The 14931-nt window shown below is 50.6% G+C and overlaps 1 pseudogene; it reads right to left on the bottom strand.

Annotated features, from left to right (window-relative positions):
* Positions 1–478: 478 nt before the first annotated feature.
* On the bottom strand, positions 479–11748 carry LOC133356201 (U4/U6.U5 tri-snRNP-associated protein 1-like; annotated as a pseudogene).
* Positions 11749–14931: the final 3183 nt, after the last annotated feature.

Raw genomic sequence — 14931 nt, 5'->3', positions numbered from 1 at the left:
CTGCAGCTCCTGTTCCGCCTCGTCCTCCTCCACCACCACGACGGGTGACGCGGGCGTCACCAGCTCCTCTAACCGCCCATACACACACACACAACGATTGCCCCCGTATAGCCTTAACCCTGTTGGGACAAGTACTGTTAGCGAGCGGCGCTTATGAAGGCCGGCACGGCACACGAGGGAGTGGGTGGACAGCACCACGCCCGGCCGCCTTTGTCTCCCTTAATGGTGATGTCCACACATTGCACAAGGTAGTCGTACACAGATGCACCCCGCCATCACCAACATCATCAGCAGCCGTAGTCTACCCACTGCTGGGCGAAGACAAATCCCCCGCCGATGTGCAAACGTCTCCACCCTCGTCGTCGCTCATTTGCATGTCCTGCACCGTGGTGTCGGCATCATGCCCCTTCCTCCTCCTCCTGTCGCTCCTCACCACCCCCCCTGCCCATCGCCACGAACCTCCTCACCCTCCGCCTGCTCACCTCGCCCTCTGCAGAGTGCAGAGGCAGAGTGCCGGACGACGCCTGGGGGGGAAGGGGGGGGGTGAGAGGGGAGGTGGTGAGTGTCGTGGTGTGTAGGGGTAGGAGAGCGTGGTGGTGTGTGTAGGAGTTGTGGTGGTGTGTAGGGTTAGGAGAGTGTGGTGGTGTGTAGGGGTAGGTAGTGTGTGGTGGTGTGTAGGGGTAGGAGTGTGTGGTGGTGCTGTAGGAGTGTGTGGTGGTGCTGTAGGGGTAGGAAGAGTGTGGTGGTGTGTAGGAGTGTTGTGGTGGTGTGTAGGGTAGGAAAGCGTGGTGGTGTGTAGGGGTAGGAAAGCGTGGTGGTGTGTAGGGGTAGGAGAGTGTGGTGGTGTGTAGGGGTAGGATTGTGTTGGTGGGTGTAGGAGTGTGTGGTGGTGTGTAGGGGTAGGAGAGCGTGGTGGTGTGTAGGTGAGTGTGGTGGTGTGTACGGGTAGGTGAGTGTGGTGGTGTGTAGGGGTAGGAGTGTGTGGTGGTGCTGTAGGAGTGTGTGGTGGTATGTAGGGGTAGGAGTGTGTGGTGGTGTGTAGCAGAGTGTGGTGTGTGTAGGAGGGGTAGGCGATTGTGGGGAGCGCTTGTGTAGCAGTTACCAGCAAACCGAGATCGATTCCCGCTCGTGGCCAATACCAGTGACAATCATCTGAACTGGTCCTGGGCCTCCCCTACATCAACTCAGCCTCAACTTAGTATTTGGTGCGATGTGTAAACATTGGCCAGCCAGCCTACTTGCTGCTGGACTGCCGCCTCAACCACAGCCCTTGGAGGCCGCCTCACCGCGAGCCGAGGTCTGAGGCCGCCGCCCCCCCCCGAGGTCTTGCCGGGGAGCGGTGCCAGCTGGTCGGCACGCAACGTCTTCTCTCTGCGCCGGATCTTCTTTACCCGGCGCTTCGTCTTTCGGAACATGACCTACGTTGTCATTGTTTTGGAAAAGGGGGTGGTGGGGGGGTAGATCAAGGGTCAAGGGGACGTTCGCGACCGCCCGGAAAACAACAAAAAACCGACAGTTCTATTTTTTTGAAATGCTTTCCCGATGAAGGTTGGAAAGCACGTTCATCACTGCCGTCCATCTGTCAAGCTATTCAATTTTTTTGTTTTTACCAGGTAAGGACCACTGAACTATGCAGCTATTTTTCAGAAGCGATTTGGCCACAAATGATGTCTCAATGAAGTGGCTTTTCACGTGTATAGCAGCCAAATACTCTAAACGTGTTCTGTTGATTATAAATATTGAAGGAAAAACCGGAGGAGCCGGAGACAAATCCACACGACCACAGGGAGAGAGACACGCAAACTCCAAATATACAGCAGGCCTCGGGGTCGAACCCACGACCTCCAGTATATACCAGGTAAGGGATGGTGAACATCTCGCCGCCGTGACACCCCGTGGCAAGCTACGAGAGAACGGCAGAAGGCAGGGGAGTAACTCAACAACGAGCGGAGCGAGGTGGCACAGCAGGGTGCACATATGGTGCATCTGCCAGTCATCTCAGTCAGTCAACCCACGGCACCTAGGCAGGGCCATCCATGGGGAGGGCGGGGTGCGTGGCCCAAGGCAAATCTCACTGTGGGCCTCCCCACCCCGATGGCTTCAAACTGAATCGCAAGTATTACACCTGACAAAGTGACAACGACGTGCGGGGCCCCCTCAAAGCGTGGGGGCCCAGGGCAGTCGCCCCGATTTGCCGTACCCCTAGGGATAGCTCTGCACCTGGGTCCGTCTCGTGACCTCCTCCCGCCAGCGGCGGGAGCCTTCCACACTTCACTCGACTGGCTCAAAGCGGCACAGCCAGCCGGTTACAAACGACGTTGGCCGTTTCGTCTTCGCTGTCGCCGTCTCACCATCTCTTGGGGTGAGTAGAACTCGTTGGCTATCTGGGGCACCGCAGTCTCGAGCCGCTGGGCCTGGCTGCGCAGCGTGTCGCGCACGGCTTTGCAGCTCGCGCTCCCAGCTGCCGTCCGCCGTCCCGCCGTGCTCCAGCTGGAACGACTTCCTCTTCTCCCCGTCGATCTCCTCATCGTACTTGGACAGCACGGCCCGCTGGCGCATCTGCAATGAGGTGAGGGCGACAGGGAGGGAGAGGTGAGTGATGGAGGGGTAGGTGGATGGCTCCGAGTGTGTGTTGTGGCAATTGAAGAGGCTCGTGAAGGACGCTAGTGGGCAGTTGGAGGTTTCCAATAATGGAGGGCAGAGGAACGATGCTCTGCCAGCCATCTTAGTCAGTTTCAGTTTAATTTATTAGGTAGAGCCCTGTGAGCCATTTGGCTCTTGAATCGGGTGCAACCGCAACAAACAAAAAAACAAAAACATGGGTCTGTCCCGTGACCTCCTGTCAGCAAGCATTCAACACTTTACGTGGCCTCGAAGTGCACCTGGCGTGGCAGAGGAGCGGTGGTGACATCACCGTGGTGAGTGTTGTTGTTGTTGTTATTGAATAAGTGGGGAGCGGTGGTGTAGTGGTTAGCGCACAGTGCTACGAACCTGATGTTGATTCCTGCTCACGGCCAACTTTGGTGATGAATACCTGAATTGGTCCTAGGTCTCCCTTAGGTCGACTCAGCCTCAGTTTAAATAAGTGGGCACCACGGTAGTTAACATTCTCGCCACCTCCTGACCCCGACACCTGTATATTTGGAGTTTGCATGTCTCTCCCCACGTGGTCGTGTGGATTTCCACGTAAGCCACTTGGTTGAGCTATAATTTATGGCCAGGTCAATTATAACAAGTATAACCCGTAAAAACAAAGTTTTTCACTATAAATCCTTATATGCGTGGCGGCTAGAGTCCTCTCGTCCTCTGGCTTGAGATGGCTGCCACCTATGGGTCAGATGATTGTCTGCCAGTATTAAGCAATTGGTAATTAAATATTTAATTTGTTTTCCCTAAACAGTGTAAAATTTTGGAAATACATTTTTCACGAACATTAATTGTATCGCACAACGAGTCTGTGTGGAAAATGTCAGCTCGATTGGATCACGGGAAGTGGGTTAAAAAACAACTGAAAGATTTGCACGGTCCTAAGCAAGCAAGCAAGCACGGAAGTGAACTTAATATAAGGATTTAAAAAGAGCTATATAGCTCAGTGGGCCATAACTGGTAAAATAAAAAATAGTTTATAGTAAAGTACCTGGTGTAGTGTGTAAACATCAGCGCTGGGGAGACAAAGGTGTTGGTCTTAATTCGATGCTCGCTAACAACACTTGCCCCAACAGTCTGTTAAGGCTATACGGGGGGGAGAGGAATCTGTCTTTTGAGCGAGTGGGTGAAGGACTGATTGAGTGAAGGCGTAGGTGTGTGGGAGTGAGTGGGTGTGTTAGTAGTGAGAAATCGAAGATGCGAGGGAGTGGGCGAGCGAAGGAAGGGGAATGAACGTGCGGGTTTGGTGGGCGAGCGTGGTGAGGAAGCGGGTGAGTGAAGGAGGGAGCGAGTGACGAGGTGGACCGGGGGCGGTGAGCGAGCGGCTGAGCGAGCGACGGGGTGAGACAACGAGTGAGGGATGAGCGTGGCTTATCGCGCGAGGCTCACAATGGCCAGGTCGTCCACAGACTCGTCCTCCGCGTAGGGCTGATACACCGGCTTCTTCTTCTTGAGCTCCACGTTCTGTCAGCCTTCTCCTTGTCCACCATGTTCACGTTCACCAGCACGTCTCCGTCCTCCTCATCCAGGATGGCTGAGCAACGGTAAGACGACGAGGAGGATGGGGAGGTGGAACGGAGGAGAGACATCATCGCCACGATTGCCAACATTGTCAATCATCAACACAATGAGCATTGCCATCGATATCATGCATGTATGTTGAACTTCTTTAGTACTGTACGTAGCTAACCGTGCTAATTGGAGGAAGTGTTTACCTTTATCCTTAAGCGTCAGGATGACTGTCTGCCCTTCCTGGAAGGTTTCGATGTCGTGCTCGACAGAGAGCCCCGTCAAGTCCTTGGAGGTGTACGACGGCTACGGGACGAGAGAGATGTTCATCATCATCATCAACACAATTATCATCATCGTCACAATCATTATTGTAGCCACCGCTGTCATCATCAACCAGCGACGATAATGATGGCTAGCTAGCATTGCCCGGTGCTCCACTCGTTGTTGTGAGCATCACTTCTCTTCCCTCCTACACAAGCTCCACTACCACCGCCACAACCACCTCCTGCTTCATCACAACCTCCACCACCGCCGCCCTCCACCATCACCACCGCTAGGAGCACCACAATCGCAGCGTTGGCTGCACGCCACTCACCTCCTTCTTGGCTCCCATCTCTTCCTCCACAAGACTGCTGATGCCAAACTCGGCGTCCATCTCCTCCAGCACCTTGGCCTGGGGACACCGCAGAGACGCAATCTCAAAGACACGCGGTATACGAGGCTCGCGATGCCATGCACAGCCAAACACACGCAAGCAGCGCTCATGAGACAATAGCTCCACCTGTCCAAGCGTCCGTACGTAAGTTCACAAGAAACAGTACATCACACAATTATCCGGCTTCCAAAATATCCGGCGATCCCAGGCCGATCTGGCGAACCTCCATCACAGCTGATGGGAGTTGGATTCAGACTCTGAATAACCACCTCCAATTCTACATGCCTATTATCACCCCATGCAGTCTTCGAGATTGGAGTCAGTACAGTACAGTACAGTTAAATACAGTAACTTTTTACAGTATACATTTGATTTTGATCTATTCGTATGTTAATTTATGCCAAATTCATATAGTTAACAAATTAAAAACACCAAAAAAACTTTCGTGACGATGTCATCCTAATTTCTTTCTACCTGCTTTTCGTGTTTAGTTTGTTGTCCTTGCCCTGAACTTCGATTAGCACGGTTGGCTACGTACGGTGTGAAAGAAGTTCAACATATGTACACCTTGTTGTGTAATGCAACAGCATCAATCGCGGTAGCAGCAGCAGCAGTCATCGCAACATCAGAAGCAGTCATAGCAGCATCAGCAAGTAGCAGCATCAGCAGTAACATCAGTAGTAGCAGCATCGGTAGCAGCACAAGCAGCAGCAGTAATAGTAGGAACAGCAGCATCACCAGCAGAAAATAACATCAACAGCAGCACCGGTAGCAGCAGCATGAGTAAAAGCACAAGCTGCAGCAGTAGTAGTAGTAACACCAGCAGCGTCATGTGCAACAGCATCATCGGTAGCAGCAGCAGCAGCAGCGCTCACCCTCTTCTGCGCCATGTCCTTCTCCTGCTGCAGCTTGCGGCTGCGCTGCACCCACACTGCGGCATCATCCAACCAGTCCTCCTCTTCAGCCAGCTGTGCGCACCTTCCTGGAGATGACAGCACCGGCACCACCACCACCACCACCCGGCGCGTGTGAGTGGGCTCGATAATATGCCCCGGTGGCGAGATGTTGCCTGCCTCACCTGCTATACAGGAGGTCGTGGGTTGGATCCCAACCCTAACGCCTGTATATTTGGAGTTGGCGTCTCTCTCACCGTGGTCGCATGGATCCTATGGTTTTTCCCTCCACATTTAGAATCAAATTGCATTTAGAGTATTTGGCTGCTAGAAATGTCCACATAAGCCACTTTGTCGCAATATAATTTGTGGCTAGGCCGCTTCTGAATAAGAGCTATAAAGCTCAGTGGGCCTCACCTGGCAAATAGATATTTTTTTACGACAGCTCAAAGCAGTGGCGTGTCACGTATACATTTATAGCAGCCAAATGCTCTAAACGCACGTTGATTCTAAATGTGGAGGGAAAGAAAAACTGGAGTACTCGCAGAAAAATCCACGTGACCACGGGGGAAAACATGCACACTTCAAATACACACACCTATTTACAATACTGGTTCATCAGGAATTTTTTAAACGTGATTCTCATCAGCACCACCCATGGCGAGCGATGATACTTAAACTATTTTACCAGGTCAGGCCCACTGAGCTATATAGATCTTGTTCATAAAGCGACATTGCCATCACAATTGATAACTCAATGAAGTGGCTTATCATGTGAAATGTATAGCAGCCAAGTACTCCAAGCGGCCGCTGCCCCAACATTGTGGAAGACGCTTCCCCCAGACATCCATGCTGCGGACTCCATGCCCCTAATCTATAAAGCCCAGGGTTATGAATTTGTTTCCATCTGCCTATGCATGACTCAATGTATAAAGAAAATACGGTGATATACGTTTGTTTGGTAAATTAAGGTCGTATCACAAACTTCGGATTTTTATTTACCATTATTTACACAAAGCTAAAAGAAAGTAGAATAATGAATAAAAAGACATTAATAAATAATACATGTATTGATATACAGTATAAGAAAAACAATGTTTCTTCAATCTATGTCAGTTTTTTTTATTTTACTACTGTACAGTATAAAATATTATATTATTTTCAATATAAATTCTCTGTTTACAATGAATGGTAAGTTAAGTATTATGAGTGTGAAATGGTCAGTTACAAAGGCTGAGAATGCATTCCCATAGTACTAATGTTATGAGTTATTCAATATACGAAATTTCAAGATACGAACGATTGTCCAGGAACGCATCGACTTGGTATAACGAGGTATTACTACTGAATGCCCATTGTGTCTGCAGTGTAAGGTGATGCATTCACATTTGACGCTACGTAAACACACATTGTATTGTACTCAAGATATGCACAATCATCACCATACGCCATGGTCGAGCCAATGCTGGATGGTCTTCTGCACCCTCTCCCACCCTCTCCCCACCTTTCTACTGTCACTTCCCGCTCACCACCTCACCCCGGTCCCCTGTTATCACACCTACCTGTCCCTCGTGGCCCCCTGCTGTTTACCCACATCCACTTACCCGTCCACCCCCCACCGCCCCAACCACTCACCCCAGCTTCTGGTTGATGAGTCTCTTCTCCTTGAGCGCCGCGAGTTTCTCCTTGAGCACAGCCTTCTTCTTGATGCTCGCCAGGTTCTCAGGGTGGAACAGCACCGGGTTGTCCTTGGAGCTCCCCTCTTCTGCTCACCGTGGGGGCACGGGGGTGGGCAGTGGGGACGTTCGGTGAGGAGATGGAGCAATGGGATCGGCTTGTTTGCAGGATGCGAGATGGGAGTATTGCATTGCTAGACCTTGAAAGATTGGCAACAGCTAGGAGATGCCATCGTGCAGCAATGGATTGAGAATGGCAAACGAGGACGGGTTAAGCTGTGCAATGGTGGCAAGATGTTAACTACCTCGCCTGGTATACAGGAGGTCGTAGGTTCAATTCCGTTGTAGATTCAATGGAGTTTTCACGTTCTCCCCATGTTGTCGAGTGGATTTTTCTCCAGGTCCTCCAGTTTTCCCCTCCACATTTAGAATCAACGTGCGTTAAGAGTATTTGGCTTCTATAAATTTCCACACGATAAGCCACTTTTTTGAGCTGTCATGTGTGACCATGTTGCTTCTGAAGAAGAGCGAGTGTTTTCCTATAACGCGTGTTGTTTTCATGACGTGAATTGGACATAACATGAAGAACGTATTAGGGAACACTTTTTTATAACGCGGATGCAAATTCTAAATGTGCTTGAGTGAACAAAAATACATCACACGAGTAGGAATAAGCGGTTGTACAGCTGCCTCGGCGTAGCATCACACAAGACGGAATGCTGCCGGATGCTTCTAGATGCTACCCACGCGCCTCAAGTCTTTGTTGAGTCTGCCTACGCATCTCACACATTATCCCGGACTCTGCTTTACCCTATATTAATTACTCGCTTTACTACCCGGCTTCGCCCGGGACTTGGATTCACCACACCCGGCCGCCTTTGTCTACCCAGTGGCGATGTTCACACACCACACCAGTTACTCGTTTGAGGCTGAGTCGACCTAGGGGAGGCCCAGGACCGGTTCAAATAATCGTCACCGGTGGTGGCCGTGAGTGGGAATCGAACTCGGGTCGCCGGGTTCGTAGCGCAGCGCGCTAACCACTACACTGCGTTACGCTTCCGTATGAGCGGGTCACATGACAGATGTGACACGTCACAGCTCACTTCCCGTGCAAAATAATATGCATTATTGAGCCCCCCCCCCCAAAAAAAAATACAAACGTCTATTTGTATAATGTTTGCATGGTGTACAGTCTGGAAAGTACTCACATGGCAAATTTCAAGTTTGTTACATGTCGAGAAGTACGCTAAACATTTTGAATAGACACACATAATCACAAATTTCCCTTTTTTATATATATATAGAGATAATACGATGTTTCCATAACGCCGTGTTCTTCAGGAAAGCAACTACCTCCCTATAGGAGAAAATACTGTACCTAGATCAGTGGGCCTTACCTGGTAAATTAAAATATAGTTTAGTAGTTTACTCACCACTTTGCTTGGCAGCATCGCTGGTCTCCAGAGGCTTCAGGCCCAGCTTGGCTCGCAGTTTACTGCACGAGAACAAATTTAAAATCAGTCACAAGGCAGATGGAACACGAGCTTCCTCACTTCCATGCGTACGTGTCAGCATCCGCGCACGCGCGAGTAAAGATCCCCCGCCACTTTTACGACATTACAACGCGTTGTTCCTGGAAACCTCGTCTTTGTAAATCTACTGTACATCTGTGAAAGAGTTTCATAGTTCATCGGATTTCTACAGTATAAATATTCTGATTGTGAAATCGGATCGTCATAAATCGGACCCCTATTTTCCCAGACAGTATAAACAGGAAAAACATAAATTGCCAACGTGTATTTTGATCAGGCTTATTTAGCAGAATTGAATTGGTAAATATTTACACAAACACAAGTCACGTCAGAATCCAGACTGCTGACTGTTCAAATGTGTTCCGAATCGAACCATGGAAAATGTGCCGCAAATCGAGTTTGGCCAGGTCGCGTCTGAAAAAGAGCTACATCGATCAATGGGCTTCACCTGGTAAAATAAAAAAAAGTGTAATAGTTTCGTGTAAAGTTCCTCTTCACACTGCTTTGCCGATTTTAATATACAAGTTCGACTTGTTACATAGACCCCATCATGCTCTTTTCCTCTTTATTTCACGATATAAAAACAAAACAATTGTACGAATCATTGTAAAAGGTTTTCGTACTCACTTGGTTTCTTCAATACTCAAGGAATTGTTCCCAGATGCCGACTTTGGCGCTGGGACTGTGGGGAAAGAAGCGAAAAAGTTTTACTCTCAGACCATCAGCCAACATCAACAATTACCATATTCTCCAGACTACAGGATGCACTATTTCCCCCCTGTATTTTAAAGCGCCTTACTATTAGCACAGTTGGCGACGTGCGGTGCGAAAGAAGTTCAACATACATACATAAACATCGATTACAGTGCGTTTTATACGGTCGGTGTGCGTATAACAAGATTTGTATAGATAGGCCAGTATTGCTAGTATGCTAGTCCAACACCAGCTTAGGCAAGTACTGCCAATTATAAAATGGGCAAGAATTTGAGCCTGTATCTGCCAAACTGTATACCGATTCAGTTGTATAATTATCTTAGGCCGGTATTGCCAGTAGAGGCGCCACGGTGGCGAGATGTTAACTCCCTCGCTGGTATGCAGGAGTCAATAAGTTCGATTCCGACACCTGTATATTTGGAGTCTGCATGTTCTTCCTGTGGTAGCGTACATTTTTCTCCGGGCCCTCAGGTTTTTCACTAGACATTTAGAAACGAGTATTTGCTATAAATTTCCACTTGACGATAACGAAGTAGGCATTGTCATTTGTGGCCAGGTCGCTTCTGAAAACGAGCTACACAGGTCAAATAAAAATTAGGGCTAGCACAGTATCGTTGATCCTCTTCAATGGCTCCACACCAGGGGTCGGGAACCTTTTTGACTGGGAGAGCCATAAAACCCAAATATTTCTAAATATATTTCATTGAGAGCCATATAGTATTTTTAACGTATAATAAATTAAATATGTATTACTTTTAATGCGACTTCTGGTGCTGCATGGTTTTGCTGATGGCCTTGTAGTCTGGTTCGTACGTGGCGAGGTTGAGCTTCATGCAGGCGTTGAGGCCCCGTGACCCGTGAAATGTATCTTCAAAACTAATTTCTGTTTACTTTAAAATGACACAGTATTATTAAGCAATATCACAAGTATTTTAAAATCAGTTCCAAACTGATTTTTGTATTTTTTTTTCAACTCAAAATTGTCTGGGGAGCCATATGCCGTCACCAGAAGAGCCATATATGGCTCGCGAGCCATAGGTTCCCGACCGCTGCTCCACACCATTGCCGACACCCCCACTCTTGGTAACTCACCATCTCCACCCTCAGTCACGGCTTCGTCTCCCTCGTGGTCGCGTTTCGATCTCTTCTCCGGTGGGGGTCCGCCTGTCGAGGTGTCTTCCCCTCGTTCCCCTCGGTCCCCTCGGTCCCTTCTCTCCCGGCGCGACCTGGTTCGATCCCGCTCCCGGTCGCGGTCTCTGTCCCGCGACCTGGAGCGCGACCTGTGGCCGCGCGGGCGTCGTTCTCCGCGCTCCCCGCGTCTCCTCTCGTCCTCTACTCCCCCGCGATCCTTCTCCTTGTGCTTCTTCGAGGAGCCCATCGTGGACGTTGGTGCACGGGGTGAGGGGGGGCCCACGTGTGTAACGATGCAAGTGTGTACAATGGTGTGCGCGGTTTACCTGTAGCGAGTGTGCCGACGCGTCCGTGTACTCGCGTGTATTATTGCTAGGTAATTAGAATTTTTAAGTACGTCCGTGTAATAGTATGTTAAAATATGTCACTATTCACGTGTATTTGCAATATATAAAACGCGTCTTTGCCGATCTGTAATCAAGAGTTCTATGTTGAAATCCAATTTTAACGTTATCTACGTGGTTAAGTTTTACAGTACGTTACGTTCCAATTACGTCACACATGCAATGTTTATGTACAACAGCTACCCACTGCTTCTTTTAATCCCGTTTATATTTCGTATTCAATCGCCGAACTATAACTGTACCAAACTAATTACTTGCACAAACTTTAACAGTTAAAATAAGAATCGCTTTTAGTTGCCAATTAGGCCTCTCAAGGCCGAAGCCTCGGACTCGCCTTGTCGCTCCGCCCCCTTTCCCTTCAACGAGGCCGCGGGGAGCAGACCAAAGACGCGAGGTCCATGACGCCCCTCTATATTCTCTTCCTCTTCGCCGCTTCGACTGAAGATGTGTTTCGTTGATTAAATCGCGATGAACCTGGGATCCGCCGCGACGACGCGGCGATTAACCGGCGACGAAAGCTCAACATTCACAGCGGAGAGACCCGAAAGAGACGCAATATGGCGGCAGTGGCGTCACTACCGATAGCGAAGGGACACGCGGGGAATTCTGGGACGTAAAAGGGTGAGGGGTGGGGGGAGGGTTGGGGGTGGGAGGGGTGGGGGGGAGGGGTGAGGGGTGGGGGGGAGGGGTGGGGAGGGGTGAGGGGTGGGGAGGGGTAAGGGGGGAGGGGTAAGGGGGGGGGAGGGGTGAGGGGTGGGGAGGGGTGAGGGGTGGGGAGGGGTAAGGGGGGGGAGGGTTTAAGGGGGGGGGAGGGTGGGGGGGAGGGGTGAGGGGTGGGGGGGGAGGGGTGGGGGGGGGGGAGGGGTGAGGGGTGGAGAGGGGTGAGGGGTGGGGAGGGGTGAGGGGTGGGGGTGAGGGGTGGGGAGGGGTGAGGGGGTGGGGAGGGGTAAGGGGGGGGAGGGTAAGGGGGGGAGGGGTGAGGGGTGGGGAGGGGTGAGGGGTGGGGAGGGGTAAGGGGGGGGAGGGGTAAGGGGGGGGAGGGGTGAGGGGTGGGGGGGGAGGGGTGAGGGGTGGGGGGGAGGGTGGGTGGGGGGAGGGGTGAGGGGTGGAGAGGGGTGAGGGTGGGGAGGGGTGAGGGGTGGGGGTGAGGGGTGGGGAGGGGTGAGGGGTGGGGAGGGGTAAGGGGGGGAGGGGTAAGGGGGGGAGGGGTGAGGGGTGGGGAGGGGTGAGGGGTGGGGGAGGGGTAAGGGGGGGAGGGGTAAGGGGGGGGAGGGGTGAGGGGTGGGGGGGAGGTGGTGGCCACGTGATTAAAACGAGATTCGAAGCTTTCGTGACTGCAGGAATTAGAAACAAAACAAATCTCGACATTTCGATTGCAACACAAGCAGGGGCGGTTTCTTCATTAGGGCGATTGGGCGACGCACCACCAATGTCATTCAACCACAGAGTCACGCGAGTCGTCACTGTCAGCCTCTAGATATAGTCCAATCAGCGTCATGTCACGTTCTGTGGAGTACCGCCTCTTTTTGGGCGATTTCACTCCGGCTGAGAATCGCCCCGAGTGGCCCCATAGACTTACATTCAAAGATGTTTTTTTTCGACCGGGGGGCGCTGCAATGCATTATCTATGGCTTCCGGGAGGGCTTGCACTAACATGCTTACGTCATCAAACGTAAGCACGTTTCATCCAACAATATAATTTGTCGCCACCTAGTGGAATCTTTGATAAAATAAACTTGAGTGGATTGTAAGAATAGTGAGTATAGAAACAAACAAGATGTATTGTAAGAGTCACTTTATTTTTCATTAATATTAAAGAAGTGAAGTTGCCTTTACATGCTTAAGCTGTTAATTTATCCATTGCATGGGTGGACCTTATCCTTATCAATCATCCAGACATTTGCCCCCCCTGAGAGATTTTGCAGGAGCCGCCACTGCAAGCAACCATCATCACCATCAGGTGGGAAACCCACAGCAAGAACACATTGCTGAAGTGGGAGAGAGAGCTGCCGTGGCAAGAGGTTATATAGGTAAGAAAGGGGGGAGGGGCAAGAGAGGGGGGGGGCGCTGCGTGAGCGCTCGGGGGAGAGGGGACGTGGGGCTGGGGGGGGGGGACATGGGGGGGGGGACGTGGGGGGGGGGGGGACGTGGGGGGGGGGACATGGGGGGGGGACGTGGGGGGGGGGGACATGGGGGGGGGACGTGGGGGGGGGGACGTGGGGGGGGGGACGTGGGGGGGGGGACGTGGGGGGGGGGACGTGGGGGGGGGGGACGTGGGGGGGGGGACGTGGGGGGGGGGGACGTGGGGGGGGGGGGGTGGGGCGGGGGGGGACGTGGGGCTGGGGGGGGGGGGGACGTGGGGCTGGGGGGGGGGGGACGTGGGGCTGGGGGGGGGGGACGTGGGGCTGGGGGGGGGGACGTGGGGCTGGGGGGGGGACGTGGGGCTGGGGGACGTGGGGCTGGGGGGGGGACGTGGGGAGGGGGGGGTAACTCGGCAAATGAGACTCGCTGTAGTAGTACCCGCCAGATATGATGGACACGACCATAAAGCAGTTAGGGTTTTACCTGGTTAATAACATCCTTCCAATGATTGCTCAATTTGTATCCATCTTCTCGGTTTAGGTCATGTCTCTGTTTATATACAGCTAGTCCTCTACTTACGATGGAGATGCGTCACGACGACGCCATCGTAAGTCAAAATAGCGTAAGTCGAAGATGGCCTCGCCTACCCAGGAGTCTTAAAGAATGGTGATAATTTAGCACAACAGAGCAATTTACAGTACCGTATTGTATAAACTATATACCGTATGTATTTATTAATTACAATACTGTATTGCACAGTAAAATGTAAAGTAAAAAAACAAGGTAAATTCTTAGCTTACCTATATGAACTGCAATTTAATAGAAAGTTTTTTCAGGAAACAATCCTATCTGCTATAAAAACTTAATATGCATTGAACGTATCGTGACGTATCATATTGTGCTGTATACTCACCAACATTCTGTCCGTCGTCTGCATACTTGAACGATGTTAGGTTGTTGATGGCGATTTTGTCATTTCGCCATCGTAAGATCGAAATATCGTAAGTCGGACCATCGTAACTGGGGGACTACCTGTATCTGGATGGCTTCATGAACAAACCTTTGATAGTAGCCCGAAGGTTTGCAGAGTACCTTGGTCTCGGAAAAAACAATATCATGTGAGCCCACAGCGTTATAACAATGGTCAGCTACGGCAGAGGTATTGGTTCTGCCGTGTTTCAGATCTGCCTTGTGTTCGCGGACACGGTCTGAGACGTGTCATTTCGTTTCCCCAATGTAACTGCCACCGCAGGTTCTAGATTTGAAGCTTTCGTGACTGCAATGATTCATATTCTTAGGTTTTTTCGGTAAAGTCACGTAGGTAAAAAACATTAAAAAGTAAAATAAAATAAAATTTTATTTTATTTTACTTTTTAATGTTTTTTTTACCTACGTGACTTTACCGAAAAAACCTAAGAATATGCCACCGCAGGTACAACTCAGTTTGTAAACTCCAGGATATTGCATGTCAGGAATGACATCCTTCACAGATGGGATTAGATCACGGAATTTGTGTATTGTATTGAATCGGACCTGGATCTTGTGATTTGTTTGATTTCTAACTACGTGACTTTACCGAAAGAACCAAAGAGTTATGGATTCCTGCAATCACGAAAGCTTCACATCAAGATTGCAGGAATTACTCTTCGGTTCTTTCGGTAAAGTCACGCGATTAAGTTCACGTTT

Source organism: Lethenteron reissneri, chromosome 53, assembly GCF_015708825.2.
Source record: "Lethenteron reissneri isolate LAM-NWPU_2019-01 chromosome 53, ASM1570882v1, whole genome shotgun sequence".
In the NCBI taxonomy this organism is placed as follows: Eukaryota; Metazoa; Chordata; class Hyperoartia; order Petromyzontiformes; family Petromyzontidae; genus Lethenteron; species Lethenteron reissneri.
Note: the sequence above shows the minus strand (reverse complement) of the source record. Positions and strands in the feature narration are given on the sequence as shown.